Raw genomic sequence first — 23,604 nt, forward strand, 5'->3', positions numbered from 1 at the left:
GCTAAGTTATCCGAAGGCAACTAGAATGATGAAACATCAAATCCTCTAAAATGTAAAATGTATGCTTTGTGCAAGAACTTCCAAAATGACATGCCTGCTCAGTTGATATCCTCTGCTTCATTTCATACTGGGCAGCAACAGATGCTTTAATGAAAACAGAATAAGGTACAATAGAGAAAAGTATTTATTCTAATTCGTCATATGCAGTGCATTAGCATTTGTCAAATGTGTGTAGGCAAGTTTGGAAAGATTTGTGAAAATCATCTTTTTTGCTGTTTAAAAAAAAAAAAAAAAAGTAGTGAAATCTTCAAAAGATTGAAAATTTGAATCACTGAGATATATCAAAACAGTACATCTTGATCATGTGCTTTGAAGGAAAAAAACAGTTGCCTGGTAATTACTGTTTGCAGATTTTTGATTTAGTATTGTGAAAACTGCTTTGAGTTCGGAATCTGCTTATGTCAGACTTCGCATTGAACTGTGATGTGTCTGATACCATAATCTTTGTGAGCAAATAAAGATGTTAACATGGAAAATACAAGAAAAATAAATACTTATTTGGGAGGCTAATTATTATAGTGCCATTTATATGCTGTATGCAGTTGCCTGAGTGCAGCCCTAAGAACAAAGAGATCTTTATGGCAATAAATGGAGGTGGGGTTCCATCTCCTTAGAGAAGGGAGAAAAAATATTTAGCACTGCTAGATTTTAATGAAACATAAAATGAACATAACATGAAAGATACTTAATTTGCTGTTCTTTAATAAAAGAACAGCATAAAATAAAATAAGCAAAAGCATTGCATTTAGTTGTAGTAATTCAGTATTACCTGCTTACTAGTAATACTAAATTCCTGTTGATCCTTAGGTATTTCTACTTGTTTCAGTATTATTACATCTGTGTTTTTACTCTGAGTTAATCCCATTAATCTGAATAGGATTTTTTAAATATGCGGGCAACTGGCACCTTTAATATAAATAATTGTAATAAAGTACAGCTCACTGGAGAGATTCTTGTAAGTGGTTTTGCTTATCTTAGTGTTATTTCCAATGATATTTGACAATGAAGGAAGTCCATTTATTTGTATGGGCTGACAGTATACAATTACACTCATAGTTACTACTCGTATGTAACCACTTATATATGATATATTAGGAAAAACCTATTTTCCATGCAGTTTCAGTCCTGATTTGATTTGCTCACTCCTGCTAGTAGGAGTTGCTTCATAAAATTTGATACAATATCAAGTTATTGTCAAATCATTACATTACAAAGCAGAGGTGAAGTCCTTAGAACAACATACTGTCAGGGATTCTTGGTGAAGGGGGGGGGGGGAGGGGGAAGTTGGAAAATGACTGTGTCAGGCTTATACAACTTGGTAGTTTTGAGGATAAAGAGTACCTGTATGGAGATACAAGCAGAGACTGACTCACCCAACCTTCTCTCCAGCCCTCTTCTTGTTCCCTGCAGCCTTTTTATTTGTGACAGATTGATTCACCCTCATCCTTGTCTCAGGAAGCTCATTTTTGCACCTACTTTGAGCCTTGTGTGAAGATCTATTTCTCAGATTAGTTCCTGCCACTAAAACTGTAAGCTAACGTAAAAGATGCATTTACTACAAGTTGGTTAGCGCTGTGTCATATGTTTCTTTTATATAATGAATTCCACTTTTACAGTGTAGTACTTTTTAAAGTTTGTTTCAGAATGTGGATCAGTTGTTTCAGTAATAAATGAGTTTGAAAGCAAGCAAGTGAGCCAAATACATAATTCAGTGAGAAAGGAAGACATTGAAAGCTAATTTATCTGTAAGATTTCTTCTGTTTGGGAAAAGTAGCAAAGTAACTATTATGATGGGTCACTTAGGCTTTCCTGGCTTGATGAAAGTTTTTTATGGACTATGAAAGTCAAAACACTATGAAGAAGCTAATAGTCAATGTTATGAAAAAGCTAACATTCAAAACTATGAACAAGATTGCTGCTTTTGTTATGCCTTGTTGCTGAGAAATCCCTCATTACCAACAATTCTTTTCTCCTTTTCTTTCAGAAGCTTTATAATCTTTGTATTAAAACTTCGACAGTTGGCATAAGAAGCTGCTCTGAAGTTCTGTTGGCTTCTGAAGTGCTGTGTAGAATAAAAGGAATTACTAAGAATTTTTACATGAGGCTTCTCCAAATTAGTAGCACAGTATCATATCTGTAACATTAATACAGAACAACTTTTCAATGCTTAGCATTGATGCATCAACTTTCAGTGGGTCACAAGTTGCTTTTTCCAAATGGAAAGATTTGTAGCTCCATCTACCATCTCCTGAGAGAAATTCAGGGGTGCTGTCAGGATGTGCAGGATTGAGATCAGGAAAGTCAAGGCACAGATGGAATTAAGCTTGGTAAGGGATGTGAAAAACAAGAAGGAATTGTTTAGATATGTTGACAAGAGACAGTCAAAGGAGAGTGTACCCCTTTTAATAAATGACAAGGGAAAACTGGGATCCAAGGGAAAAAGGGAACAGATGTGGAGAAGGCAGAAAGATTTAACTGTTCTTGGCTTCAGTCTTCACTGCCAGTTAGGTTTCTCAAGTCTCTCATGTCCCTGCGGTCTGGGGAGCTAAATCCCTTCCAGTGTAAGATTGGTGCAAGTCTGAGACCACCTCATGATGCGTACAAGTGTATGGAGCTGAACAATATGCATCCTAGGGTCTTGACAGAGCTGCCACGCAGCTCTCCATCGTATTTGAAAACTTGTCTCTGTCAGGTGAAGTACTTGGTGACTGGAAAAAGGCAAATAGCAGTCCCATTTTCAAGAAAGGAAGACCTAGGGAACTGCAGGCCAGGGAGCCTCACGTCTGTGCCTGGGAAATTCATGGAACACATTCTACTGGAAGAGATGGTAAGGCACATAGAAGATGAGGAGATGATGTGAGACAGCCAACATGGCTTCACCAAGGGCAGATCACACTTGACCGCTCTGGTGGCCTTCGCTGATGGAGTAATGGCATTGTTGGACAAAAGAAGGGCAACTGATTTAATCTATCTAGGCTTGTGCAAGGCCTTTTTTATGGTCCTCAATTGGAGAGATACAGACTTGAAGAGTAGACTGTTCAGGGGATAAAGAACTGGATGGTCATAGCAAGAGGGTTGTTGTCAAGGGCTCTACATCCAGGCTGATTGTAAGTGGTATCCTCCCAGTGTTTGTCTTGGGACCTGCGCTCTTCAAAATCTTTATCAAGAGCTTAGACTGTGGGATTGGGTGTACCCTCAGCAACTTTGCTGAAGACACTAAGCTGGCTGGTATAGTCAGTATAATAGAAGGAAGGAGTGCCATCCAGAGAGATCTGGACAGGCTTGAAAAATGGGCCTGTGAGAATGTAATGACATTCAATAAGACCAAGTACAAAGTGTTGCACTTGAGTCAAGGCAGTCCTAGATGTGAGTATTGACTGGTAGATGAACTCCTTGAGAGCAGCCCTGCCAAGAATGACTTGAAGGTCCTAATGGGTGAAAATCTGGACATGATCTGTCCGATGGTATCCTGGGTTCCATCAAGGGAGGGGTGGCAGCACGGAGTGGGAGGTGATTGTCCCCCTTTACTCTGTCCTCATGAGGCCCCACCTGAAGTATTGTGTCCAAGCCTGTGGCTCACAGCGCAGGAAGGATGCAGAGCTGTTGAAGAGGGTCTAGAGGTGGACCATGAAGTTGATCAGAGGACTGGGGCACCTCTCCTATCATGAAGGTCGAGGGAGCTGGTATTGTTTAGCCTGGGGAGACCTCACTGCTATCTTCTAATACCTGAAAGGAGCTTATAAGCAGGAGGGGGACTGACTTTTTATGCAGGTAGATATTGATAGGACAAGGGGGAATGGATTTAAACAGAAAGAGGAGAGGTTTAGGTTAGATGTTAGGAGGAAATTCTTCACAAATAAATTGATGAGGTGCTGGAACAGGCTTCCCAAAGAAGTTGTAGATAACTCATCCCTGGAGACATTAAAGACCAGGCTTGATGAGTTCCTGGGCAGCCTGATCTAGTCAGTGACAACCCTGTCCTAGGCAGGGGGGTTGGAACTAGATGATCTTCGAGGTCCCTTCCAAACCAAGACTTTCTATGATTGTGTTATCCTGTGAAATGACTTGGTGTGTGAATGTACTTATGCACTATGGTCAAAGTGAGCTATTTTATTTGAAATTAATGAGTATATAATACAAGCATACATTTATATACAATGTGGTTATTATGTGAGATGAAAAACCTGTGTTTAACTGTACCCTTTTAGAATTGATAACATCAGGGATAACTTCATTTTTGATGTAATTGTTACAGAGACTTAATTTGTTCAGCATCTAAAAATTTGTCTCTTTTTCTTTAACTAGAGTACTCTCAGACTGATTGTATAGGACAACCAAATGACAGTTTGCTCACTTATGTTCACTTCTGCAGGAAATCTTGCTCTCCTTGTTTTTGTGCACAGGTGGTGTTGTATCAATTTTTAGTTGTTAATGCCACTGTTTAACATGATAAATTCTCTAGAACAGAAATCAGGGGATTTCTTTTTTTATTTATTTCATATTTTATAATTTTTATAAATTAAGGGAGGCACTCGACTTTTTGTCTATTTAGGGTTAGTAAAATATTTCTGATGCTTTCTGGAGTTCCATGTCTGTAATCACAGCCTTCTACAGATCATTATCTCCTGATAACCTTATAACACATTGAAAGTGATTATGTTAAATAGTTTTGGTATTAAGTACCATCCAAATAGCAATAATAGTTCTTAAGGACACATTAATGTTGTGATTTGGTTGCAGTGCTTGACAGAATCTTGTTGATGTCTCAAATCGTATAATCATCTAGGTTGAAAAACACCCTCAAGATCACCAAGTCTAACCATCAACCTGACCTACCAAGTCTCAACACTAAACCACAACCCATAGTGCACCATCCAAAACTCTGTTGAATACCTCAAGGGATGAAGGCTCCTCTGACTTCCTAGGCAGCTCCTTCCTATGCTTGACCATCTTCTCTGTAAAGATCCTCCAGATAGCCCATCTAAACTTTCCCTGATTCAAGCTAAGGACATCTTGATGTATTAATTCACTTGTCATCTGAGGAAAACTTATTGATGCCCACCTGCTTTCTGGTAGTTGTAGAGAGTGATGGCATCTCTGCTAAGCCTCCTCTCCTCCAGACTAAACAGCCCCAATTTCTTCAGTTGTTCCTCGTAAGTCCAGTTTTCTGCTTCCTTAAAGAAACATTTTGCATTTGTCATCTTTCCTATGATTTCTCCTTATATTAAAAAATGTACTAGCTTTTGACAGTACAAAATGTTTCATCTTTAATCTTTAATTTTAAAAACAGAGGCTCATCAACACTTACTGTTGTTTGTTAATCCTTTAATTCGGTTATTCAGCAAAAATATATGCATCCCACATTCTTGCTGTCAGCAACCTCACTACTGATTTTTAGCTTTAATTAGCTAATTTTAAGAATAGTACTTGATGCAGTGTTACCTCAGTAGTTTGCTTCTGAGATTCTTACATTTACATGAGGTGTAGCTACCTCAAAAATCTAGGTAAGTCTTATATATTAGATGTTGGCTTCTGTCTGCCTTTCTGTGTTTGTAGTAGTTAGTTTTTGATAATATTTTGCCCATTTAAGAATGCACTAACTAGCAAATTACAGTGAATGTATATGATTGCCAGAGAAATCATAGAAGTCTATTTTTAAATGGCACATCAGAAATACTATCCTGCTTTGCAAACTGCTGCATCATCATCATCAAGGTATTCCCCAGTAAGCAATAAAAGAAAGCACTTCTTAGAGAGAATCAGAGGCAAAGACAGTTGTGTTCATCAAGTCTTCAGCAGAAAGTATATTGTAGAAGCTGGAGGAAAAGGATAAGGAAGGCATCATGAATAGCAGGTTAAATGTAAAGAAATTGTGGTAAATAAAATGTGGGCATGAATAAATTACCCCTTAAAAGAAAATCCAGTTATTTATTTTAAGATGGATTAGCTAGGATTAAATTTCTGATCAGTACTAAAAATTCGAAAGCATAGGAACTAGACCCATATTCATAATATTACAATCTATTTGTCATTCTCTGATAATATTAGCATTCTCATGCATTTAAGCCTGCTTCATTAAGTTTTATTGTCTACTATTTTACTACCCTATACATCAGCTCTCCAAGGTTTAGAGAGATTAATTGCATTTTACTCACACGGTAGTCCATACTTGTATGGACTAATTAAATGCATCTTCACTGCTAATCCAGACAAGAAATTAATAATAATATTGACATATAAAAGTAAACCGTTTTGTGATCTGCATGTGCAGAGTGGTGTGACTGTGTGCTGTGGGTGAAGGTGACAACTGTTGGGTTTGTTGCAGCTGCTGCAGGCTGTTGTCCAAGGGCAGCCCAGAGAGGCACTTGGGCCTCAGTGGAAAGCAAGGCTGCTTCGCCCTAGGTTTTAGAGAAAGAAAAAATGAGTTCCCAGAGTGGATACAGAGGCAACGAATTCGTCAGCTGCCTGACACTAAATATAAGGTGTCTTTTAGTTCTTGGTGAGTTAGTTGCATGTTTACTAAGTAGTAGATTTGATGATATGCCTTGCTAGGAGCTAAATGATTGCTTTCTGTGCAGATCTGCTGTGCAGACAGACTACCGCTGAGTCTGTAGCCACTCATCCTCTAAATCTCTTCTAAAGAAGCATCCTGTGCTGGGACACATGTGAACTCTGTCTTTGCTCTACTGGTGATGACTGCTTGATTAGTCAGACGAGGTGCACTATTATCCTGACTATCTTCATTGCCTTTCTGTCTTACCCATAAATGGCAGAGCTTGTGTGATTATATGGCACTTTGTATGGCTGTCTGTGCTTTTAGAGCTGTGTCTGTCAAACCCTGCCTGTAGTTTCCTTATCCTTTTGCTTAGTTTGCTTACCTTCTGTGCCTTGAGAATAGATTAAAGGGCAAAACTTTTGCCAGTGTTATCACCCACTGGAGTAAACATAACTCCTGCTTCACTTACAGTAGCTTGTCAATGTAGTGCAGCCTCCTGGATAAATGGCTCCAACCTGTCTAAGGACAGAGGGCAGTGCACCTTGGCACACAGTCTTTTTTGACAATGCCACAGTACTATGAGCAGTGGAAAATCAACTAAGAAAAACTTTCTTATTTTTCTTTTATTCCTTAATTGATTTATTCAGGTTTGATCTGCCAGGTAAGATGTGCCATTGTCTCTCTGATCTCTGAGTACTCTTAAACAAAAGAAGTAGAATCTTTCTCTTTTCTCTGTATTTAAGTATGAGCTTCCAAAAAAACAAAGCTAGAGGACTAGAATCTTACTAAGTATTGTATCTTCTTATCAACAACTTTCTCTCTATGAAATAAAAAGTTAGTACCCTAATCATAAAGATACTTTTCCTGTTCATCTGTTAAACCTATTTTTTGTTTCTGATTATATAGGCTTTTTTCTTCTTGCAAAATTGATTTAATCACATTATTTTCTACATTTTTCCATGTGTTTTCTGCATGGTATTTTAAATTTATTAAGTAAAAGGTTGCCATTTCATCTTCCCAAATGTCTTCAAGGCTTTGTCTTCTGGCATGGAATTCACTGACATGCTCAGGTCTCTGCTGCTCAGAGTCAGCGTGTATCAGTACTCCCACTGGCCCCTTTTGTAGTTAGTGGGAAATAAGAAACTGGCAGGTAGTGCTTTGGTTGGAACAGTTATTAAATTCTAGATATGGAATGACTGTTGAGTTTTAGGTCTAAAGAGAAATATAGTAATCAGATCTCTGTTGTATAGTCTACACAGTATATGTGTGTTTTCTTAGAGAGTGTACTCTCAGCAATACCAGTGCAGCTAAAACAGACTTCCTCTCATCCTGCCCCAAACCATCAATAACTTCAGAGTGAAAGATATTCCATGTAACCAGACTTCTGCAGAAGAAAGCAAAGCTAGTCTGAAAAGTTAATCTCTGGCTGCTGCTGTGTCCTCATCATCCAAAGCAATTATTTATTTTTCTAACAAAGTCTGAAGAAAGAATAATGCGTACAACTTCTGGCTGTAATATTAAGTATGAGGTGGCATATAGTATTTTGTGAGGGCACAACTTTATGTGCTCTTATTTAAAGTTTCAGTGTGGGTGGCATTTTCCCAACATGTTCAACTAATTTTAGTCCATTGATTTCTCTAAGGAAGTTTTTTCTTTTTAGAGCTTCAAGATAGGGACATTACTTATCCTACTATGCGAAATCTTTGTCTCACATTTTGGTATCTGGCTTCTCTAACTTTTATGAAGCTGTTATCTCCAGAGGGTTTGTAAAGCTGATCTTTTCTCTTTTTTTTTTTTTCCTCCTCTTTTTAAAGCTACCAAGAGAAAGAACAAAGAATAATTGCTGCCATAATTACTGAAATTGTTTACACAGCTACATTATTTGTCAAGTTTCATTCTGCTTAAAAATTATTCTTTATAGATCCAATTCACCAAGCATCAATAAAGAATAGGACAATTAAAAAATGAATTTCAATGCAAATGTGGCCTTTTCCCTATTCTGCATGAATGCACATTCATCAGACTCATAAACCCTGCTGTTGAAAGCATACCATTGAAATAACCAAGAAACAGCCATACTGTTATTGTTTCATGAGCCTTTGATATCACAATTCATTTCCTTCCAGAAACAGATTGCAAAAGGTCAGTAACATGTCACAGAAATCTGTACAGCAACCACATGGAGACACATTTGCCTGAATTTGCAAAGGGTCTGCAGTGGCAGTGGGCCAGATCCCTGCATACGTGGTGTTTTTTCAACAAGTGTTTAACACAAATTTGATCTCATTGTCCATTCATTATCAACAAGTTGTTAAATAGGGTAACAGAATGGTTGAGGTTGAAAGGGGCCTTCTAAGATGACTTGTCCAGTTTCCCTATTCAGTGTCAACTAGACTAGATTGCCCGGGACTGCAACCAGGAATTTGTTTTAATGTTTTCTGACAAGGAATGCACAAAGAAAATCAAACAATCAAATAAAACACTTCTGAAAAGTGTATAAATTATGATCCTAACTGTCTGCTTTAGCTCAAAAAGACAAACTTACTGCAAGTTAAAATTCAGATTAAAAACTTATGCTCGGTAATTCACAAAATAGTAGTCTATACTCTCTAGCATATGGATTGGATGTCTTAATTTTAGTTTGTCACCTAACTTTATTGAATATATCTGCAAATTGGAGTCCTGATAGAATGAATCCAACTGGCTATTTTGGTTTCTATTTAGCAAAATATGTTTCAAGTGAAGTAAATCTGGTTCTTAACCTTATATAACACCATATGTAGGAGATGTGATAAAATCATTTAGGACAGATACCTTTGTGTGTAATTTCAGCAAATGTTGCTTTTTTTTTTTTTTTGTGGGTTTTTTTCTCATATTACTTTTTAATTAATGAAATCTGTACCAATCATTTGGACAAGGAAAGGCAGTGTAAATTCAGTTTTGTTTGTATGACTGTGTGTTAAGTAATATTCTTTGCAATCTCACATTGTTGAGTGAAATTCATTGATTGAGAATATTAAAATTTATTTTTCAATATTGCATTCAAAGATTCTGTAATGGAGAAATGCGGACATTTATATCTTAAGCCATGCTGAATGGACTGTTTATATTTAAAATCTGCCTGTTTTACTTCCCTACAATACGTACCATGAAATGATGCCTTGGAAAGGCAAATGAAGAGTTATAAGACTCATTTCTTCTTGGGAAAATTTGGTAGTACTCCTGCAATGAGAAGTAGTAATATCTTATGTGTAATCTATAATCATAAATGATGTTTAATGCAGTGGTGCATGATAGACACAGTGAAAAGTATACAGTATCAGCCTCATTGAGACAGGATCACCAAGCAGTTCATTAATGTACGGGGAAATGAGCTGGGAATGAGTACACCCGTTTATCACCAACCAGCTGTTAGAATCCCAGAACAAGCCTGCGGTTGCAGATCACAAATAAAAAATGCCTCCTGTGTGAGTGAAAGGTAGAACAGAAACTGATAAGTTGAATGTTACCTTTCTAATATAGGGATTTATTTTTCAAAATGCTTTATTCATGAAAATGATGCAAACTAAAGAAATACAGGAACGTAAGTTTTTTGTTTTTTGTTTTTTTTACTTGGTGTTTTTTTTTGTCGTCAGCAGATTCAGGAGATGCAAATATGTGAAACTAAAAACAGCTTCAGGAGAAAATTCATAGAGGTTATTTTTTTTCAAATGCAGTGATACAGTGGTTGTTATCGGCAGATTAGGAAATGTTTGGAAGACATCCTCTGATGTTGAGGTCGCTCAAACTCTTTCGGTTAGCTTTGTGGTATTTTGTGAACTTTTACTGAAGATACGTGCTGTCATTTGTTTAAGATTTTTGTAACAGGCTTTGATCAAAGATCCAAACTAAATTACTAATGGAATTTTGTTGTTCAGTAGTATAAATGAGAATATTATTTACATAAATATTGCCACAAGTAATTGATGTCCTCGGTGCTCTATTTGCATGCATCCTGATGTGTTCCTGCAGCGAAATTAATATATTTGCTATCAGGAGACATTAATTGGGGATGACACTACTTTAGTTCCGTGCACATTGCTATTCAATTGTCTTTATTGTAACTTGATTACTTTTTGTTTGATTCTAAAAATTGCATCATATCAATTTCTGATACAACTTCTGATACGATTTACTTACAAATTAAAATAGTTGTTATCACTACATGGGTCAATTTCCCTCATTAATCATGTTGTCTTTCAGTATTCCCTGGAGGGATGTTCCAGGAATTGCCAATAGCCCAGTACTGCATTAGTATCATTACAGTTATTAGTGCAGTGCAGTGAAGAACTCTACTGTCTTGTTTAAGAAACAGGATGTCACTACTTAAATACTTAATACTGGAAAATATTTTTATGGGGATAATTTTTAGTTTGTGAGTTTTCACTTACCATGTTATGTGATACTGAGATAGTACGCTAATTGTCATAACATCTATTGATTTAGTTATTCAATTCAGGATTCCTGCAGTTTTTGTACTGATAACATAGAGAATTTTACCTCAGAGTCCGTTACCGAACAACTAACACAGACTTTTCAGACCAGCCAAAGGTAGGCACCACTTCAGCAGTGCTGCTAATTTAGATATCCTTGTGCCTTTACCCACCAGAAACAAGTGAGACCTTATTGTGCTGCCGCTTGTTTTTGCAAACACTGTCAGTTCAGCAGTTACAGAGCCCAAATACATCAGCAACTGCATCTTTTATCTATCCAAGGTAGCAGATCTCATGTCAGGGAAAGAGTTCATCAGGCTAAGGCTGGAGCACATGACAGCCAGAATTGAAGCACTTTTTGAAGCATGAGAAGTATCACTTGTTGGAAAAAAAAAAAGCTTCTGTAAAGACTGATCTGGGCTTTCTACTTTCCGTTCACATGTAATGTATTGTAATGTATTACAGCATATTTTATTGATAGAACTTTTCTATTATAGCAAGAATAATTTACTTTCTTAAAGGTAGAGAGCAAAGACAGTGGTATTCAACCAATTCCACGTAGAACATTTTGAGACAGATTAAAATTTCTTATCTGGTGATTGGTTCTTTAGGTAGATTCTCCTATGCAGAATTCAATAGATTATCTCTATGGGTGTGAAATATATTTATTTTCTAATTTAAAAAAGTATACAAGTTCATGCTCCTAATTATGAGTTGCTTTTGTAGCAATGGATCTCAGATTTAGCTAACGAGATTTTTGTGTAAAAAAAAAAAAAAAAAAAAAAAAAAAAAAAAAAAAAGGCATTTTAAATATTATTTCCAATTTTTGTCTTTGAAAAAGACTTCATTAGGAGTATCTACATGTGTTCTTTTGTGAGGCCCATGACAAAAATGCTGTTACTGTTTTGCATTGCTTCCTCCTGCTCTTTTTAGCATGTCTTTTCAACATGTTGAACCTCTGAGCGCAGAATTCTGCTTAGGCATTTGAGGAATGAAAATCGAACGTTATGTGTTTCGGGAATCTTTACGAAGAGCCTTAACTGCCCCATTAACTTTTTACCTGATGGGAAGAACTTACAGCGTATATTTTGTTATATTTTATTGAAACTAAATTTATCATCTGTTCCTTTGGGAGTTAACAAGTGCAATTGTTTTAATTCTTAATCAACAGTTTTGAAATAACTAGACAGGTTGCAATTCTGAGTGAACTTGAGAAACATTGTCAGCATTGTGAACTTAATAAGGTTGGTGGTGTGGATCAATTTGTGTTGTCCTTGACTTTCTGCTTCTATTGGTATTCTGGAAGACCATTAACAACCTCCAGGATGTACTTAATTAATAGGCTTAGTTAAACAAAACAGGTGAGGTTGAGTGTGATCTGAAATTATAAAAAAAAATGCATGTTCCAAACGGAATTTTGACTGCCCAAATTATGAATGAGGTTAAACTCAATCTGTCCCGATTTTGATCAATTATTGTTTTATCATAGGGATGGCTTGTAAGAGCTTGCTTTTTGCACATCTATAATTTTTTTATGTTATAGTACCCTTCTAAAAGCATTATATTCAAATAGATATGCATGTAAAGGAAAACAAAGCTTAGAAGATGTTTCTGAGTAACTGGTACACTTAAGGATGCCGTGCTTGTAAGACAATCAAGTGCAATCAAGTTTTTTATGATATCATTCTTTTTTCTTGTAAGGATGATAATGTAAGTTTTAATTAGCATTTGTATTTCATATAGAAGGTAACTCTGTATCCACTGAGTGAAAATGATAATGTTTTTTAACGATTAGTAGTCTCTGTGTTTTTCTACCACTCTTTTCCTTGTTCCTTCCTTCTCCTGAAATTTGTCAGGCAGAACACTTAATTCAGGCAAAGAAACACAGAAATTACATAGACACTTGAGTAGCACTATGGTTTGCTCATCAGTGACTTTTTATTTTCTGTTGCTCTTATTTTCTTCCTTGGGTCCATTGGTTTGTGCAGATTAAGCATGTTTTATAGCCTAAAGATGCTATTTTTGTATACTTTGTTCCCCATGAGATGAAAGCAATGAGTTTCATTGTATTTATTTCTGTGGTATTCACAATTAGTTTTATGATCTATACAGCAGGAATATCTGTCTTTTAAATCCAGTCTGTAACTTTCACTTCTCAGGTGATGGCAATGAGTCCCTGGAGATACAATATGAGTTAATTTCCTTATTATAAAATACTTTTCAGCTTCTAAATTACTGCTGTCCTTAAACACACTGCCAACAAAGGCAGCAGGTTTGCAGTTTCTGGATCTTAATATGGACTGTTGGTATTTCTCTCCTAATTAATAACGAGTTGTTTTTTTGCTTATTAGCCTCCCCAGGCATGAATTTGTTTGCATAGGTAGTTTTACTATTCATACGCTATTTTTTTTTATTTTCACACCTTTGACTGTTATGTCAGATGGGCTACCAGTACAGTAAAACTTGCTGGGTTTTCTTCTTTGCCAAGCTACTGTTACTCAGTCAGGATGTACTTGCTTGTAACTTGAAGTTCTGCACCAGTTTTTCTGAAAATACGAATTTGTTACCAAGACATCATCTATCCTGGTCTCCATCTTTAGTAAATTGTTAGGAGAGTGGTGTTATGAGTAGAGCTTTGGCTGCTCAGTTCTGAGCAATCTGATCTTCTGGGGCAGGGTGGGACTTGTCTCTCAGAGAAAGGGAAGACTGTCAACAAGCTTTCTAATTTAATCAGGAGGGCTTTAAACGAATTTTATCAGGAGTTGCCAGGAGAGGGGATTTTCAAAATACTCTGCTTTGTGGCAGATGATGGTCATGGATGTCCTGGGCCTGGATTTAGATCACAGGCCAGTAAGGCATTACCTAATGTGTAGGATAAGGGAACTCCAATTGTTAAATCAGCCTCAGTGGGAACTCAACTCAAATGCCAGTGCACTAATGCATTGAGCATGGGGAACAAGCAAGGAGAGTTACAGGGGTGTGCTTGCCTACAGGGCTATGATGTTACTGGCATCACTGAGACGTGGTGGGATGGCTTTCCTACCTGGAATGTAGGAATAGATAGGTATAAGCTCTTCAGGAAGGACTGGGAAGGAGAAGGGCAGCAGGTGTTGCCCTCTACATTAGCTGCTAGTTGGAGTCCATAGAGCTCCATGTGGGAATAGATGACAAGCTGACTGAGAGCTTCTGGATTAGAGTTAAAGGGAAGACATGGGAAGGCGATGTAGTAGTGGGGGTCTGCTACAGGCCATGCAATTAGGAAGACTGGGTGGATGAGAATCTCTATAAGCAGATAGAAGCAGCTTCATGTTCACAAAACATGGTCTTCATGGGGGATTTCAATCATCCTGATATCTGTTGGAGGGACAACACAGTAGTGCACCAGAAATAGAAGAGGTTCCTGGAATGTGTTAATGATAACTTCCAAGTGGTACAGGAACCCACAAGAAGATGTGCTATGCTGGACTTTGTCCTCACCAAGGAGGAGGGGCTGGTGATGATGTGAGGCTCAAGATCCTTAGGGTGTCAAAGAGGGCGCACAGCAAGCTTGCTACTCTGCACTTCAGGAGAACAGAACTCTTTAGGGAACTTCTTGGCAGGGTGACGTGGGAGAAAGCCGTGGAGGGAAGAGGGGCACAAGCAAGCTGGTTGGTATTCAAGGACCATCTCCTCCAAGCCCAGAAGCTTGAAAGCTTCCCGAAATAAAGGAAGGCACGCAAAAATGCCAGGGGGCCTCCATGGATCAACAAGTAGCTCCTGGTCTTACTTAAGTGCACAAAGTCTATAGCGAGTGGAAGCAGGAATGGTTACCTGGGAGGACTACAAAGAAGTTGTCCAAGCAGCTCCAGGGTCAGGTTAAGTAAGCTAAAACGCAAATAGAATTGAATCTAGCCAAGGACATAAAAGGGAACAAGAGTAAATTCTACAGGTGTATCAGCGATGAAAGGAAGGCCAGGGAAGATGTGTGCCCTTCCAGAACAAAACTGGAGACCTGGTTTTTAGGGTCTTGCTTTCTGTTACTGCATCTTTTTCCCTGACTGCTCAGGTGGAGTGTGCACCTCAAGTTCTTACATTCTTTGCAGGCACTTCATTAACAAATGAAGATCAAGACTCAGGACATTACTCTAACGCCTCTTCATGATACCTGATGGTGAAGCACACCACTCGTGTTAATCCCATGTCTATCATCTACCTCGTGCAAAATGCAGAATTTTTCACATTTTCAACTGTTACAAGATAATGTTGGCAATCTAATGTTTTAGAAGAAGGAAAACTTGTCTGGAAAGCGTGTTATGTTTGAAGTCTTTAAAAAAGCTTTAAGTATGACAGTGCTGAGTTTATTTTGTTTCCCTGAATTCCTACTCTGTAATTACAGGGAGATTTTTATGAATTATAAAACACACACATTTATTTATTTATGTTTTTTTAAGGGAAGTATGGAGTGACTGCTGTTGTGACTTCCATCCAAGTTAGACTAATGAAATATGAATGAAAATCTGTTTAAAAATAAACTGGAAGCAAACATACTCATTTGGCCTTGTTACCTAATGATTCTTTTTACATTTCATCTTTCACTTACAGAATTATAATAGATTTACTGAATATTGAAGTGCATATTTCATGTTTCTGTACCTACATTATTTGTGTTTCACATAAGTTGTAGCCTTGAAGATATCAGAACTTCCCTACTTTCTTTTAATGAGATAAGTTTTCCATCTACACTGTGTCTCTTTTCTGAAAAGCACCTGTTTGAAATAGCCGCATCATGTGTTATATATTTGACAGTTTCACCTGCATCGTGCATATAGAATAGTTGAAGTGGTATTTCTGTTGGTCATGTTGGTCATGTTGGTCATTACTTTTATATATTTTTATTTTATTTCATTTTACTGTTTCTTAAAAGCGTGTTATCTCTAGGATGTGTTGCTCTCTTCTGCCCTATACTGAGAACCACAGAATTCAATGAAGTTTGTTGTAAAGAATTCATATCTGGTTCACCATGGGTACTTCATTCCCCCTCGTGTAACAAAGTAAGCCCCTTTAAGGTTGTCACGGTTTTGGTTTCTGGCTTCACAGCATCAAATTTTTCTGGAAAAGTAGGGTGAAGTGGGACAGTCAGAAATCAGTAGCATTGATAAGTTTGACACTTTTGCGTTTTCCCTTATCCATTTTTTAAAAGGAAATCATTTTGCAGGTGACTTTTTCTCTGGTGCCTAGAGACTTCCAAGTATCTTAAACCATTGTTGTCCTGGCAGAATTATCTCAGGATCCATAGCAGCAAATACCTACTTCTTCCAATTGCTTTACGTAGCAGAATTTATTTTATCCTTCTGTTCTGTTTGCTGATCTGCTTCTCTTTCAACAGTAAAGTATCTTGGAACCCATTGTCTCTTGGTTTTCTGTTGCTCCTTTTGCTGTGAGAAATGATAATGAGAAAAATTGGTTGATCAGAGGAGCCAGTGGAAGAGCTGAGAAAGGATTTGTATCCAGGGGGATAAGCTGTTACTTCATTATGATTTATAATAGCTGGTTGCGGTGCCAGGGTGTTGAGGAAAAAAAAGAAAAACAACAGCACATTGCTCATGATCTCTCTCTAACAAATTGAAACCTCTTAGATATACTGTCTAAACAGACTTTGTGTTGCTCCATGTGATTTAAAAATAGACTATAAACAATGGTATGCATAGTGATATCAATGTACATTCTCATGCATTCTCCCTTTTGTAACTTGTTAGCAAGATAGCAGTTCTGTAAAGACACATTTAATTATTTATCTATTTATTTGTTTTCTGTAGATTGATTTTGGAGAGAATCTCAAATGAGCAAACAGGGTGGGGACTGAAGCATTAATTTCCTGTACACTTCAGAAAGATCTCATAGTTCTAAACTTTATGTAATAACAAACCAGTAATTAGTTGAACTGAATTGAGGAATTCCACACTGTGTGATTCTTGGGCACAATAACAAAGCCACAGGATTTCATTCCCAAGTATGTGCAATGTAGAGGACTGTGGACTTTACAGTTCTGATGTTCTGAGCAAATGTGCATTATCTGTCATGAGTTTAAAAAAACAAACAAACAAAAAAAAAAAACTGTTTAAAAAGTAATATTTTGACATGTTAGCAAAGAGCTATTCTAAGCCCTGCAGTGCTTCCTTTAATGCACAACTACAGCTGTTGTTAGTTGGTATGATTGAGAAGGCAGATATTTCTGAGATTAGTCTGGCTTAAAAGGAGCCTAGTTCTTAAATCAGCTTCTGTCTGCAGTTACACTGAAGATTTTTGGTGTGTGTGTGCAAGCAGAAGTGTTCTTTCTCAAAACAGATAACAAACGCTCTGTTAATACGTTGCATGTCTCCTGCTTTGAGCCTGAATGAGGACATGGCTTCTTGCCTTAGCTTTTAAATTGTACTTCTAAACAGAATCAGTGCTGAATTCAATTACTTTTTGTGTTAAAGTCAGGGTATTCCAGGTAAGGGCTATAAAGCATTATATCCGTGTAAGTCACAGCTTGAAAAGGATTATTTCAGACCTTTAATTTAGAAAATTGGCAGTAATTGACACAAAAAAATAAAATATTACACAAAAAGTGAGTGTAGGCACAGTTTTCCTTTTGGGTTCATTCAACATTAGGAGTTAGATGACTCCTGTCTCTTCCTCCTCTTCCCACCTTTGTGATGGCCCTGCTTTATTTTCACCTTCTTTTCCGAACTTACAACCTCTTGTCTTTGCTAAATGTTCTGACATCTGTAGGTGTTTGGTTTGTTGTTTTTTTTTTTTAATTTTCTTTCTAATAGGGGCAGCTGATACTGCTGCTGGTTGGTTCTCTGCTTAAAGTGTGGGGCTTGTCACAGGGATTGGAGTAACCACAGGGCTGGCTGTGAGGGTTATGACACTTGCAGGGCCCCTCAGAAGAGTTAGAGTAACCACATCGTCTGTCAAAAAAGTCAGAGCAACTGTGGAACCTGTTGTAGGGATTGGAGTAGTTGTAGGGTACGTTCAAAGGTTGGAGCAGACAAAACACCTATCTGCTGGAGACCATTGCATTGTCATCAGATCCAGAAAGATCCTCTTCCCCTTGAGATGCTGGATAGTGCTGAGCAGAACTCAGTTGGCATAATCTTTCTCCAGTAGTCACAGATCTCCATAGTAAAACATGGCAAAAGTAATTAGACAAAAGAAATGTTAAAAAGATGTATTAAAAACATAGAGAAATTTCTAAGTGGAGGAAAAAAAAAAAAGGCTTGTATTTAATTACTGAGATTTACTGTTTCTTGTTAGGTGAACTATGGTTTAAATTAAGAGACTTTATTCCACACATCTCTTGTTTCACAGAATACTGGTGCATATCTGTCAGAGCGTAGCCATCTGGCATAAAGCTTGCACAACCTATTACTCTTTTAAAATGTGCTTTGTATGTGCGTGAAAGTCGCAATGCTTCTTCTTAAAAATAAGTTCCGTGAAAAGAAAGTAGTGGAATTAGGGAATTTGTATTTCCTTACCCTTATGAATATAGTCCCATAAATAGTGGAGCATGTGTCAGCTAATCTTGTCTAAGATTTAATAAACCTGTGATATTTGAGCTCAGAGATTTTTCTCATTTTCATAGTTAGTCTAAGATTTTGTGTATCGACTGTGCCTAAAGGTTGAGATTTTCTATAGGCCTGTCATTGTCATGTCACGTTAGTGTTTTATATTTTTTTTTTTTATATAGTTCCTAAGCTTAGGGTGTTGATCTCTGGAATAATGAGTAATGCAAAGCATTACTTTATCATCTTTACTATAATTATAGTCTTCATAGTAATCACTTTTTCTTTTCATTCCAGCTGAGGACATGCCTAGATACTAATAAATTATAGGGTTTCTTATTAAAATTCCTTAGTGTTATCTGATGAAAATTGAATTAGACAATCATTTTTGCAATTTAACATTTAGAACAGTTATGAGCAGTTGCAAACTGCCAGCATCTTCATGCTTTACCATGCTGAGTCAAATCCTTATCAGACATTACTGTCAAATACTTTATAAAAATGGAAAAATGCCCTTAGTTTCAAAAATAACATAAAGGTGGAGGAAAAAAAAAGCCCTCTTCAATTTATTTGTAACCATGTTGATTAAATTACATTTAAATTCCTTGAAGGAGGTGAATCAAGCTCCTGAATGCATAATCTTACTCTGTCGTTTTGCATCTGTAGTGATTACTGAAAACATATGAGACAACATTATGGCTAACAGATACCATTTGTAATATTCTAAGAATGGGACATGTTTATTTGTTAATCCTGATTGACCAAGCTATGAGACCTATTAAGTTGTTGAAAGACAGGCCTACTCTGTAACCAAGTGCAACTTGATCTAAATGCTACCAGAAAACCACCTGAAGGCATCCTATTTTCACCTCCTTAACACCTGTCTCATTTTGTCCTGTTATTCTCATGCAGTTAAGTTTCAAGGTGTGATTCTGTGACATGCAGCCAATCTGTTTAATATGTTCTGTCATCACGAAAAATAAAACACGCATGCACAGCTTTCTTTGCAGCATTTTTATCTTCAGTTTTCTTATTTTGCCTTAATTAGGAGCTCCACTGAAAAGTTGTATCTCTTTTTCTAAAACTTCACCTCATAATGACAGAAAAATATTGGTTTTGGTGGGCACTTCATTGGGAGAAAAAAATAGATCTCCCTTTGTTTTCTGGGACTTGTTGATCAGTACAACTGGGTGTCCATGCTCCCTTCTGCCAGAGAAAGTAGATATCTAATAGAGCTGTTGATACTTCCATTCTTGTCTCATGCAGATTCATTTTCTGAACAACTGACTGATTTACTTCTTCAGATGCCTATTGCCTCTACCTGCTTCCCTTTGATATAGGAAGCATTGTAAAGGAAGAGGTAGCCTCAGAAGACAGTGCAATATCCTCGAATTATTTGAGGAGGCCACCTGATAAAACCAAGGAGGGCACCCACAAGTGAGAGAGCAGCTTTTGCGGGTGAGAATTATGAGTATCTCACTTAGAGTAGCTGAATTTGCTGTAGACTACTGAAGATAAGTATTAAATACTTAGGTACTGTCTGGTCCCATCAGTAAAAGTCTTTCTCCTGATATGCTGACTTCAGTTTTAAAATGTAATACAACAGCCTAAATAGGAAGTGGTAAAGTTTTACACTTTATTGTTAGTCACAGTCCAGTTCTTTTTTAAATTCTTAAAAATGAAAGTCATGGTCACTCTGCAAGTTTCAGAGCTTTCACATCTTTTTGTGATTATAGCCATGACTCACACTGCTCAAGATGAGAACTATAGTGTTGCTTTTTAGAAACGGTTCAGCAGCACACTTAAGTTCTAGGTGTTAGATACTATAGACTATACACTGGAACTCTTTCAAAAATATCTGGTATATGAGCAAATGTCCTATGCATTTTGTGATCTGAAAAAAGAGGCTGCCTTTCCTAAATGGTTTGTTTAAATTATTCACATTGCTGTCAGCTCTCTGTTGGTCCTATAGCTAAGAGACTATGTTATCTGCTTTGATATGTCTTCCTTTTACTAACTGCATTTCTTTGCCCTGTCTCACAAGATACTTTCATTTACCTCTTAATTCCACTGAGGTTGGTTGCTCCAGTAACAAGGACTGTCAGTGACTGTGGTTAGTAGTTATGCTGATGCAGGCAGGTGATCCATCATGGTGGATTTTGCATGTGGCAGCTGATAATTAATCATGGGGTAGAAACAACAGAGTATAGAAGAAATTTATCTTGTAAAGGCCAATTCAGGGTTGGAGCATAAAGAATAATGAGCACATAGCTGATAGTTCTTGTTTACCAATCAATCTTCCTATTTTGCCCTTAAACTCTTCTGTAGAGTTTGATGAAATCTTTCATAGAAGTGATAACAACAGCCCAGTGGAAAAAAAAATCACATTTGAAGAGATTGGTGTGATACTCTTGTTATTTTTTTTTAATTCCCATCTAATACATAGTAAGAGGAGTTAAATACTTAATAAATCAGATACTGTATATATTATTTTTGGCAAAGGGTGAAGGGCAGAAATCTGTGTAAGGGTGGAAGGTCTTGCTGTTACAGTCATGACGGACATTAAGTATCCCCATAAGATCGATAGACGCTGCCTGAAAGCATCATATACATTTGCCATCGCACTTTGGCATCTTCTGTGTGATTAACTGCAAATGCTTTTTCTTCTTAGGAGTCAGTATTTGTGAACTGTCTGTAGGTTATTTTACAAAAGCGGTTAGAAAGCATGACCTTTTTTTTTTTTTTTTCCATGAACTTGCCCAGTATCCTTAAGACAGTGTGGTTCCCATAGATATTTTGGTCCACTGTTTCTATGATAACAGGATTTCTCAGCCACACAGCCACACCAGGTGATTTAGGAGAGCAGATTATATCCAGCTGCAACAACAAAGGTTTACAGGCATTCAGAAGAAATTAAAAAAAAAAAAAAAAAAAAAAAAAAAAAAAAAAAAAATGGAACGAGACAACATGGTTTTTGTCTCCTGACAGCAGTTTCTCCCAGATAATCTTTGAAAATGTCTTCGGCTTCTTCTCATCCATTTTTGTTTTGCTGCCATGTTTCGTAGTCCTTGCTAGCTTTCTGGACCCTTGCTGGTATTTTTTGTTTTATTCCCTTGTACCTGCAGCACTGCTCAGCAGTTTGAGCTGGCTGTGTGTACTCTTCCCCATTGTGTTTTCAGACAATCCTACAAGCCTGTCTCACCTGCTATTGCCAGTCTTGGAACTCCTCAATTTTATCTGTAGAGCCAAGATCCTACATGACTGTATTGCTGCACCTGAATTTTTGGTGCATGATGCAGAGATGCCAGGAACATGGAAAGCAATTGCTAACTCAGTAACCACATCAAAGGGAAATTTGGCTTAGCAACCAATAAAGAAGAGCAGGCAACAACAATTTTGTTATTGCAGACTGTGTCTGTTCCTGTGTGAAAGAGTTTTGTCACAAAAGGCAGATAAGATAGGATTCCACTTTTTTCCTTCTTGATGAACTCTCAATTGAAACTAGTCTGGCAGAAAGCCACCGTGAAGAATCAATCCATGATTTATTTTTCTTCAAAGAAAAAAGAAGTCTATAAAAGCATCACTTCAGAAAATCATTAAACTACTTCGTAGTTTTTGTGTTGTTTTAAAAGTTTGTCTGTCTGATAGCAATAGGATATGAGATGGATCTTCATTATGACTCAGTTACAGTTATGTTGCCCATAAGAATATGGTCCAAGTTTCATGACAGCTTGCGTTCTTTACGCTCAAAGTTGTAGTGCATTCATTATCTCTGGTAAGCCACTTGAACTAGCTTCCAAATACACTCTGAGGCTTGCCTCCCTGCCCATTGTCTTGGGCAGGTGATATTTTTTTTTTCCCTTGAAAAAAGAGCTAATTGTTTCATCCACTAACATCTACCAAGACTCTTAATGATCTGTCAGTGTTGATATTTCCATCCCTGCATATTTTAAAGTACACATTAGTCTCTGGTATAAAAAGGAAGCTATGGCTCTTCTTGCTTCAAATAAGATGGCCTAACTGCTTCTTGAGGGCCCTTTGAGCTTTGATTATATTTCAGTCTGTATTTTTAATCTATATTATGGTTCTATGATTCTATGACTTACATTTTTTGTAAAAACACAATGGCTTTTCTGTAGTGTTTCTGGACTAGGTGTAGGCACACCACATGCGTATTACTTACTGACATTATATAATCTACAAGTAGAATCTGCTTTGCTTCTTGTTTTCCTTGGGCCATTTCTAAGCATACACATTTAACATTCAGTTCATTGAATTTAGAGCACTGAATTATAGAATCATAGAATCACGAAGGTTGGATCATCTAAGATCATCCAGTCCAAACATCCACCTATCACAAAATATTTCCCAGTAAACCATGTCCCCTCAGTACAGCTTCTCAACACGTCTTTTAATTTTTTGTTAGAAATCATTCAAAGTGTATAGACTTTCCTGTCTTTTGTATAGTGATAAATATATAACTCTTCCAAAGTTTTCTTTCATTCTCTGTCTTTTGTGTCCTGTTAAATCTTTCACAAGCAATCTCTTGACCTCTACACAGTATACCAGAACTTCATTTGCTTTGCTGTCACGGCTATTTTCAAGCCTTTTTTCTTCATTTCTGGATGTTTGAAATCCTTGTTTTTCATTTGCTACAATTCTGTAAGACTGACCTATTCTGTTAAATAATGAGCTTGAATTAGCATGTTCTTATAGATACTGTTGTTTGATGATGAGAAATGAATGAAAATCCATGATGCAAAGTACTCTGGAGAAAATTTTTCTTCAGGCTGTCTATGTGACTCCTGTCTGATGTCAAGCAAGTCACTTTCCTATCTGCCTGTGTTTTGCAATCTGTAAAGTGGGGCAAAATTATCTGTATTGTTGTCAATTCTAGAACTAAAACATGTTCTTCAATTTTCTATTTTTAGACATACCAGACAAAAAATGATAGATAGTTTTCCTCTTTTCCATACAAAAGATTGACTTAGAGAATACCCTAATGAAGATCTATCATCGAGAGAATGAAAGATTGGGAAGGGGTGCC

The 23,604-nt window shown here is 37.0% G+C and overlaps 1 protein-coding gene across 1 annotated transcript in view; it reads left to right on the forward strand.

Annotated features, from left to right (window-relative positions):
- The window catches only part of GALNTL6 (polypeptide N-acetylgalactosaminyltransferase like 6), a gene marked incomplete at both ends in the record, with an annotated part of 424,708 nt that overhangs the window by 271,515 nt on the left and 129,589 nt on the right, over positions 1-23,604 (forward strand). The gene's annotated exons all lie outside the window — the stretch shown is intronic.

Source organism: Tetrao urogallus, assembly GCF_951394365.1.
Source record: "Tetrao urogallus genome assembly, chromosome: 4".
Classification (NCBI taxonomy): Eukaryota; Metazoa; Chordata; class Aves; order Galliformes; family Phasianidae; genus Tetrao; species Tetrao urogallus.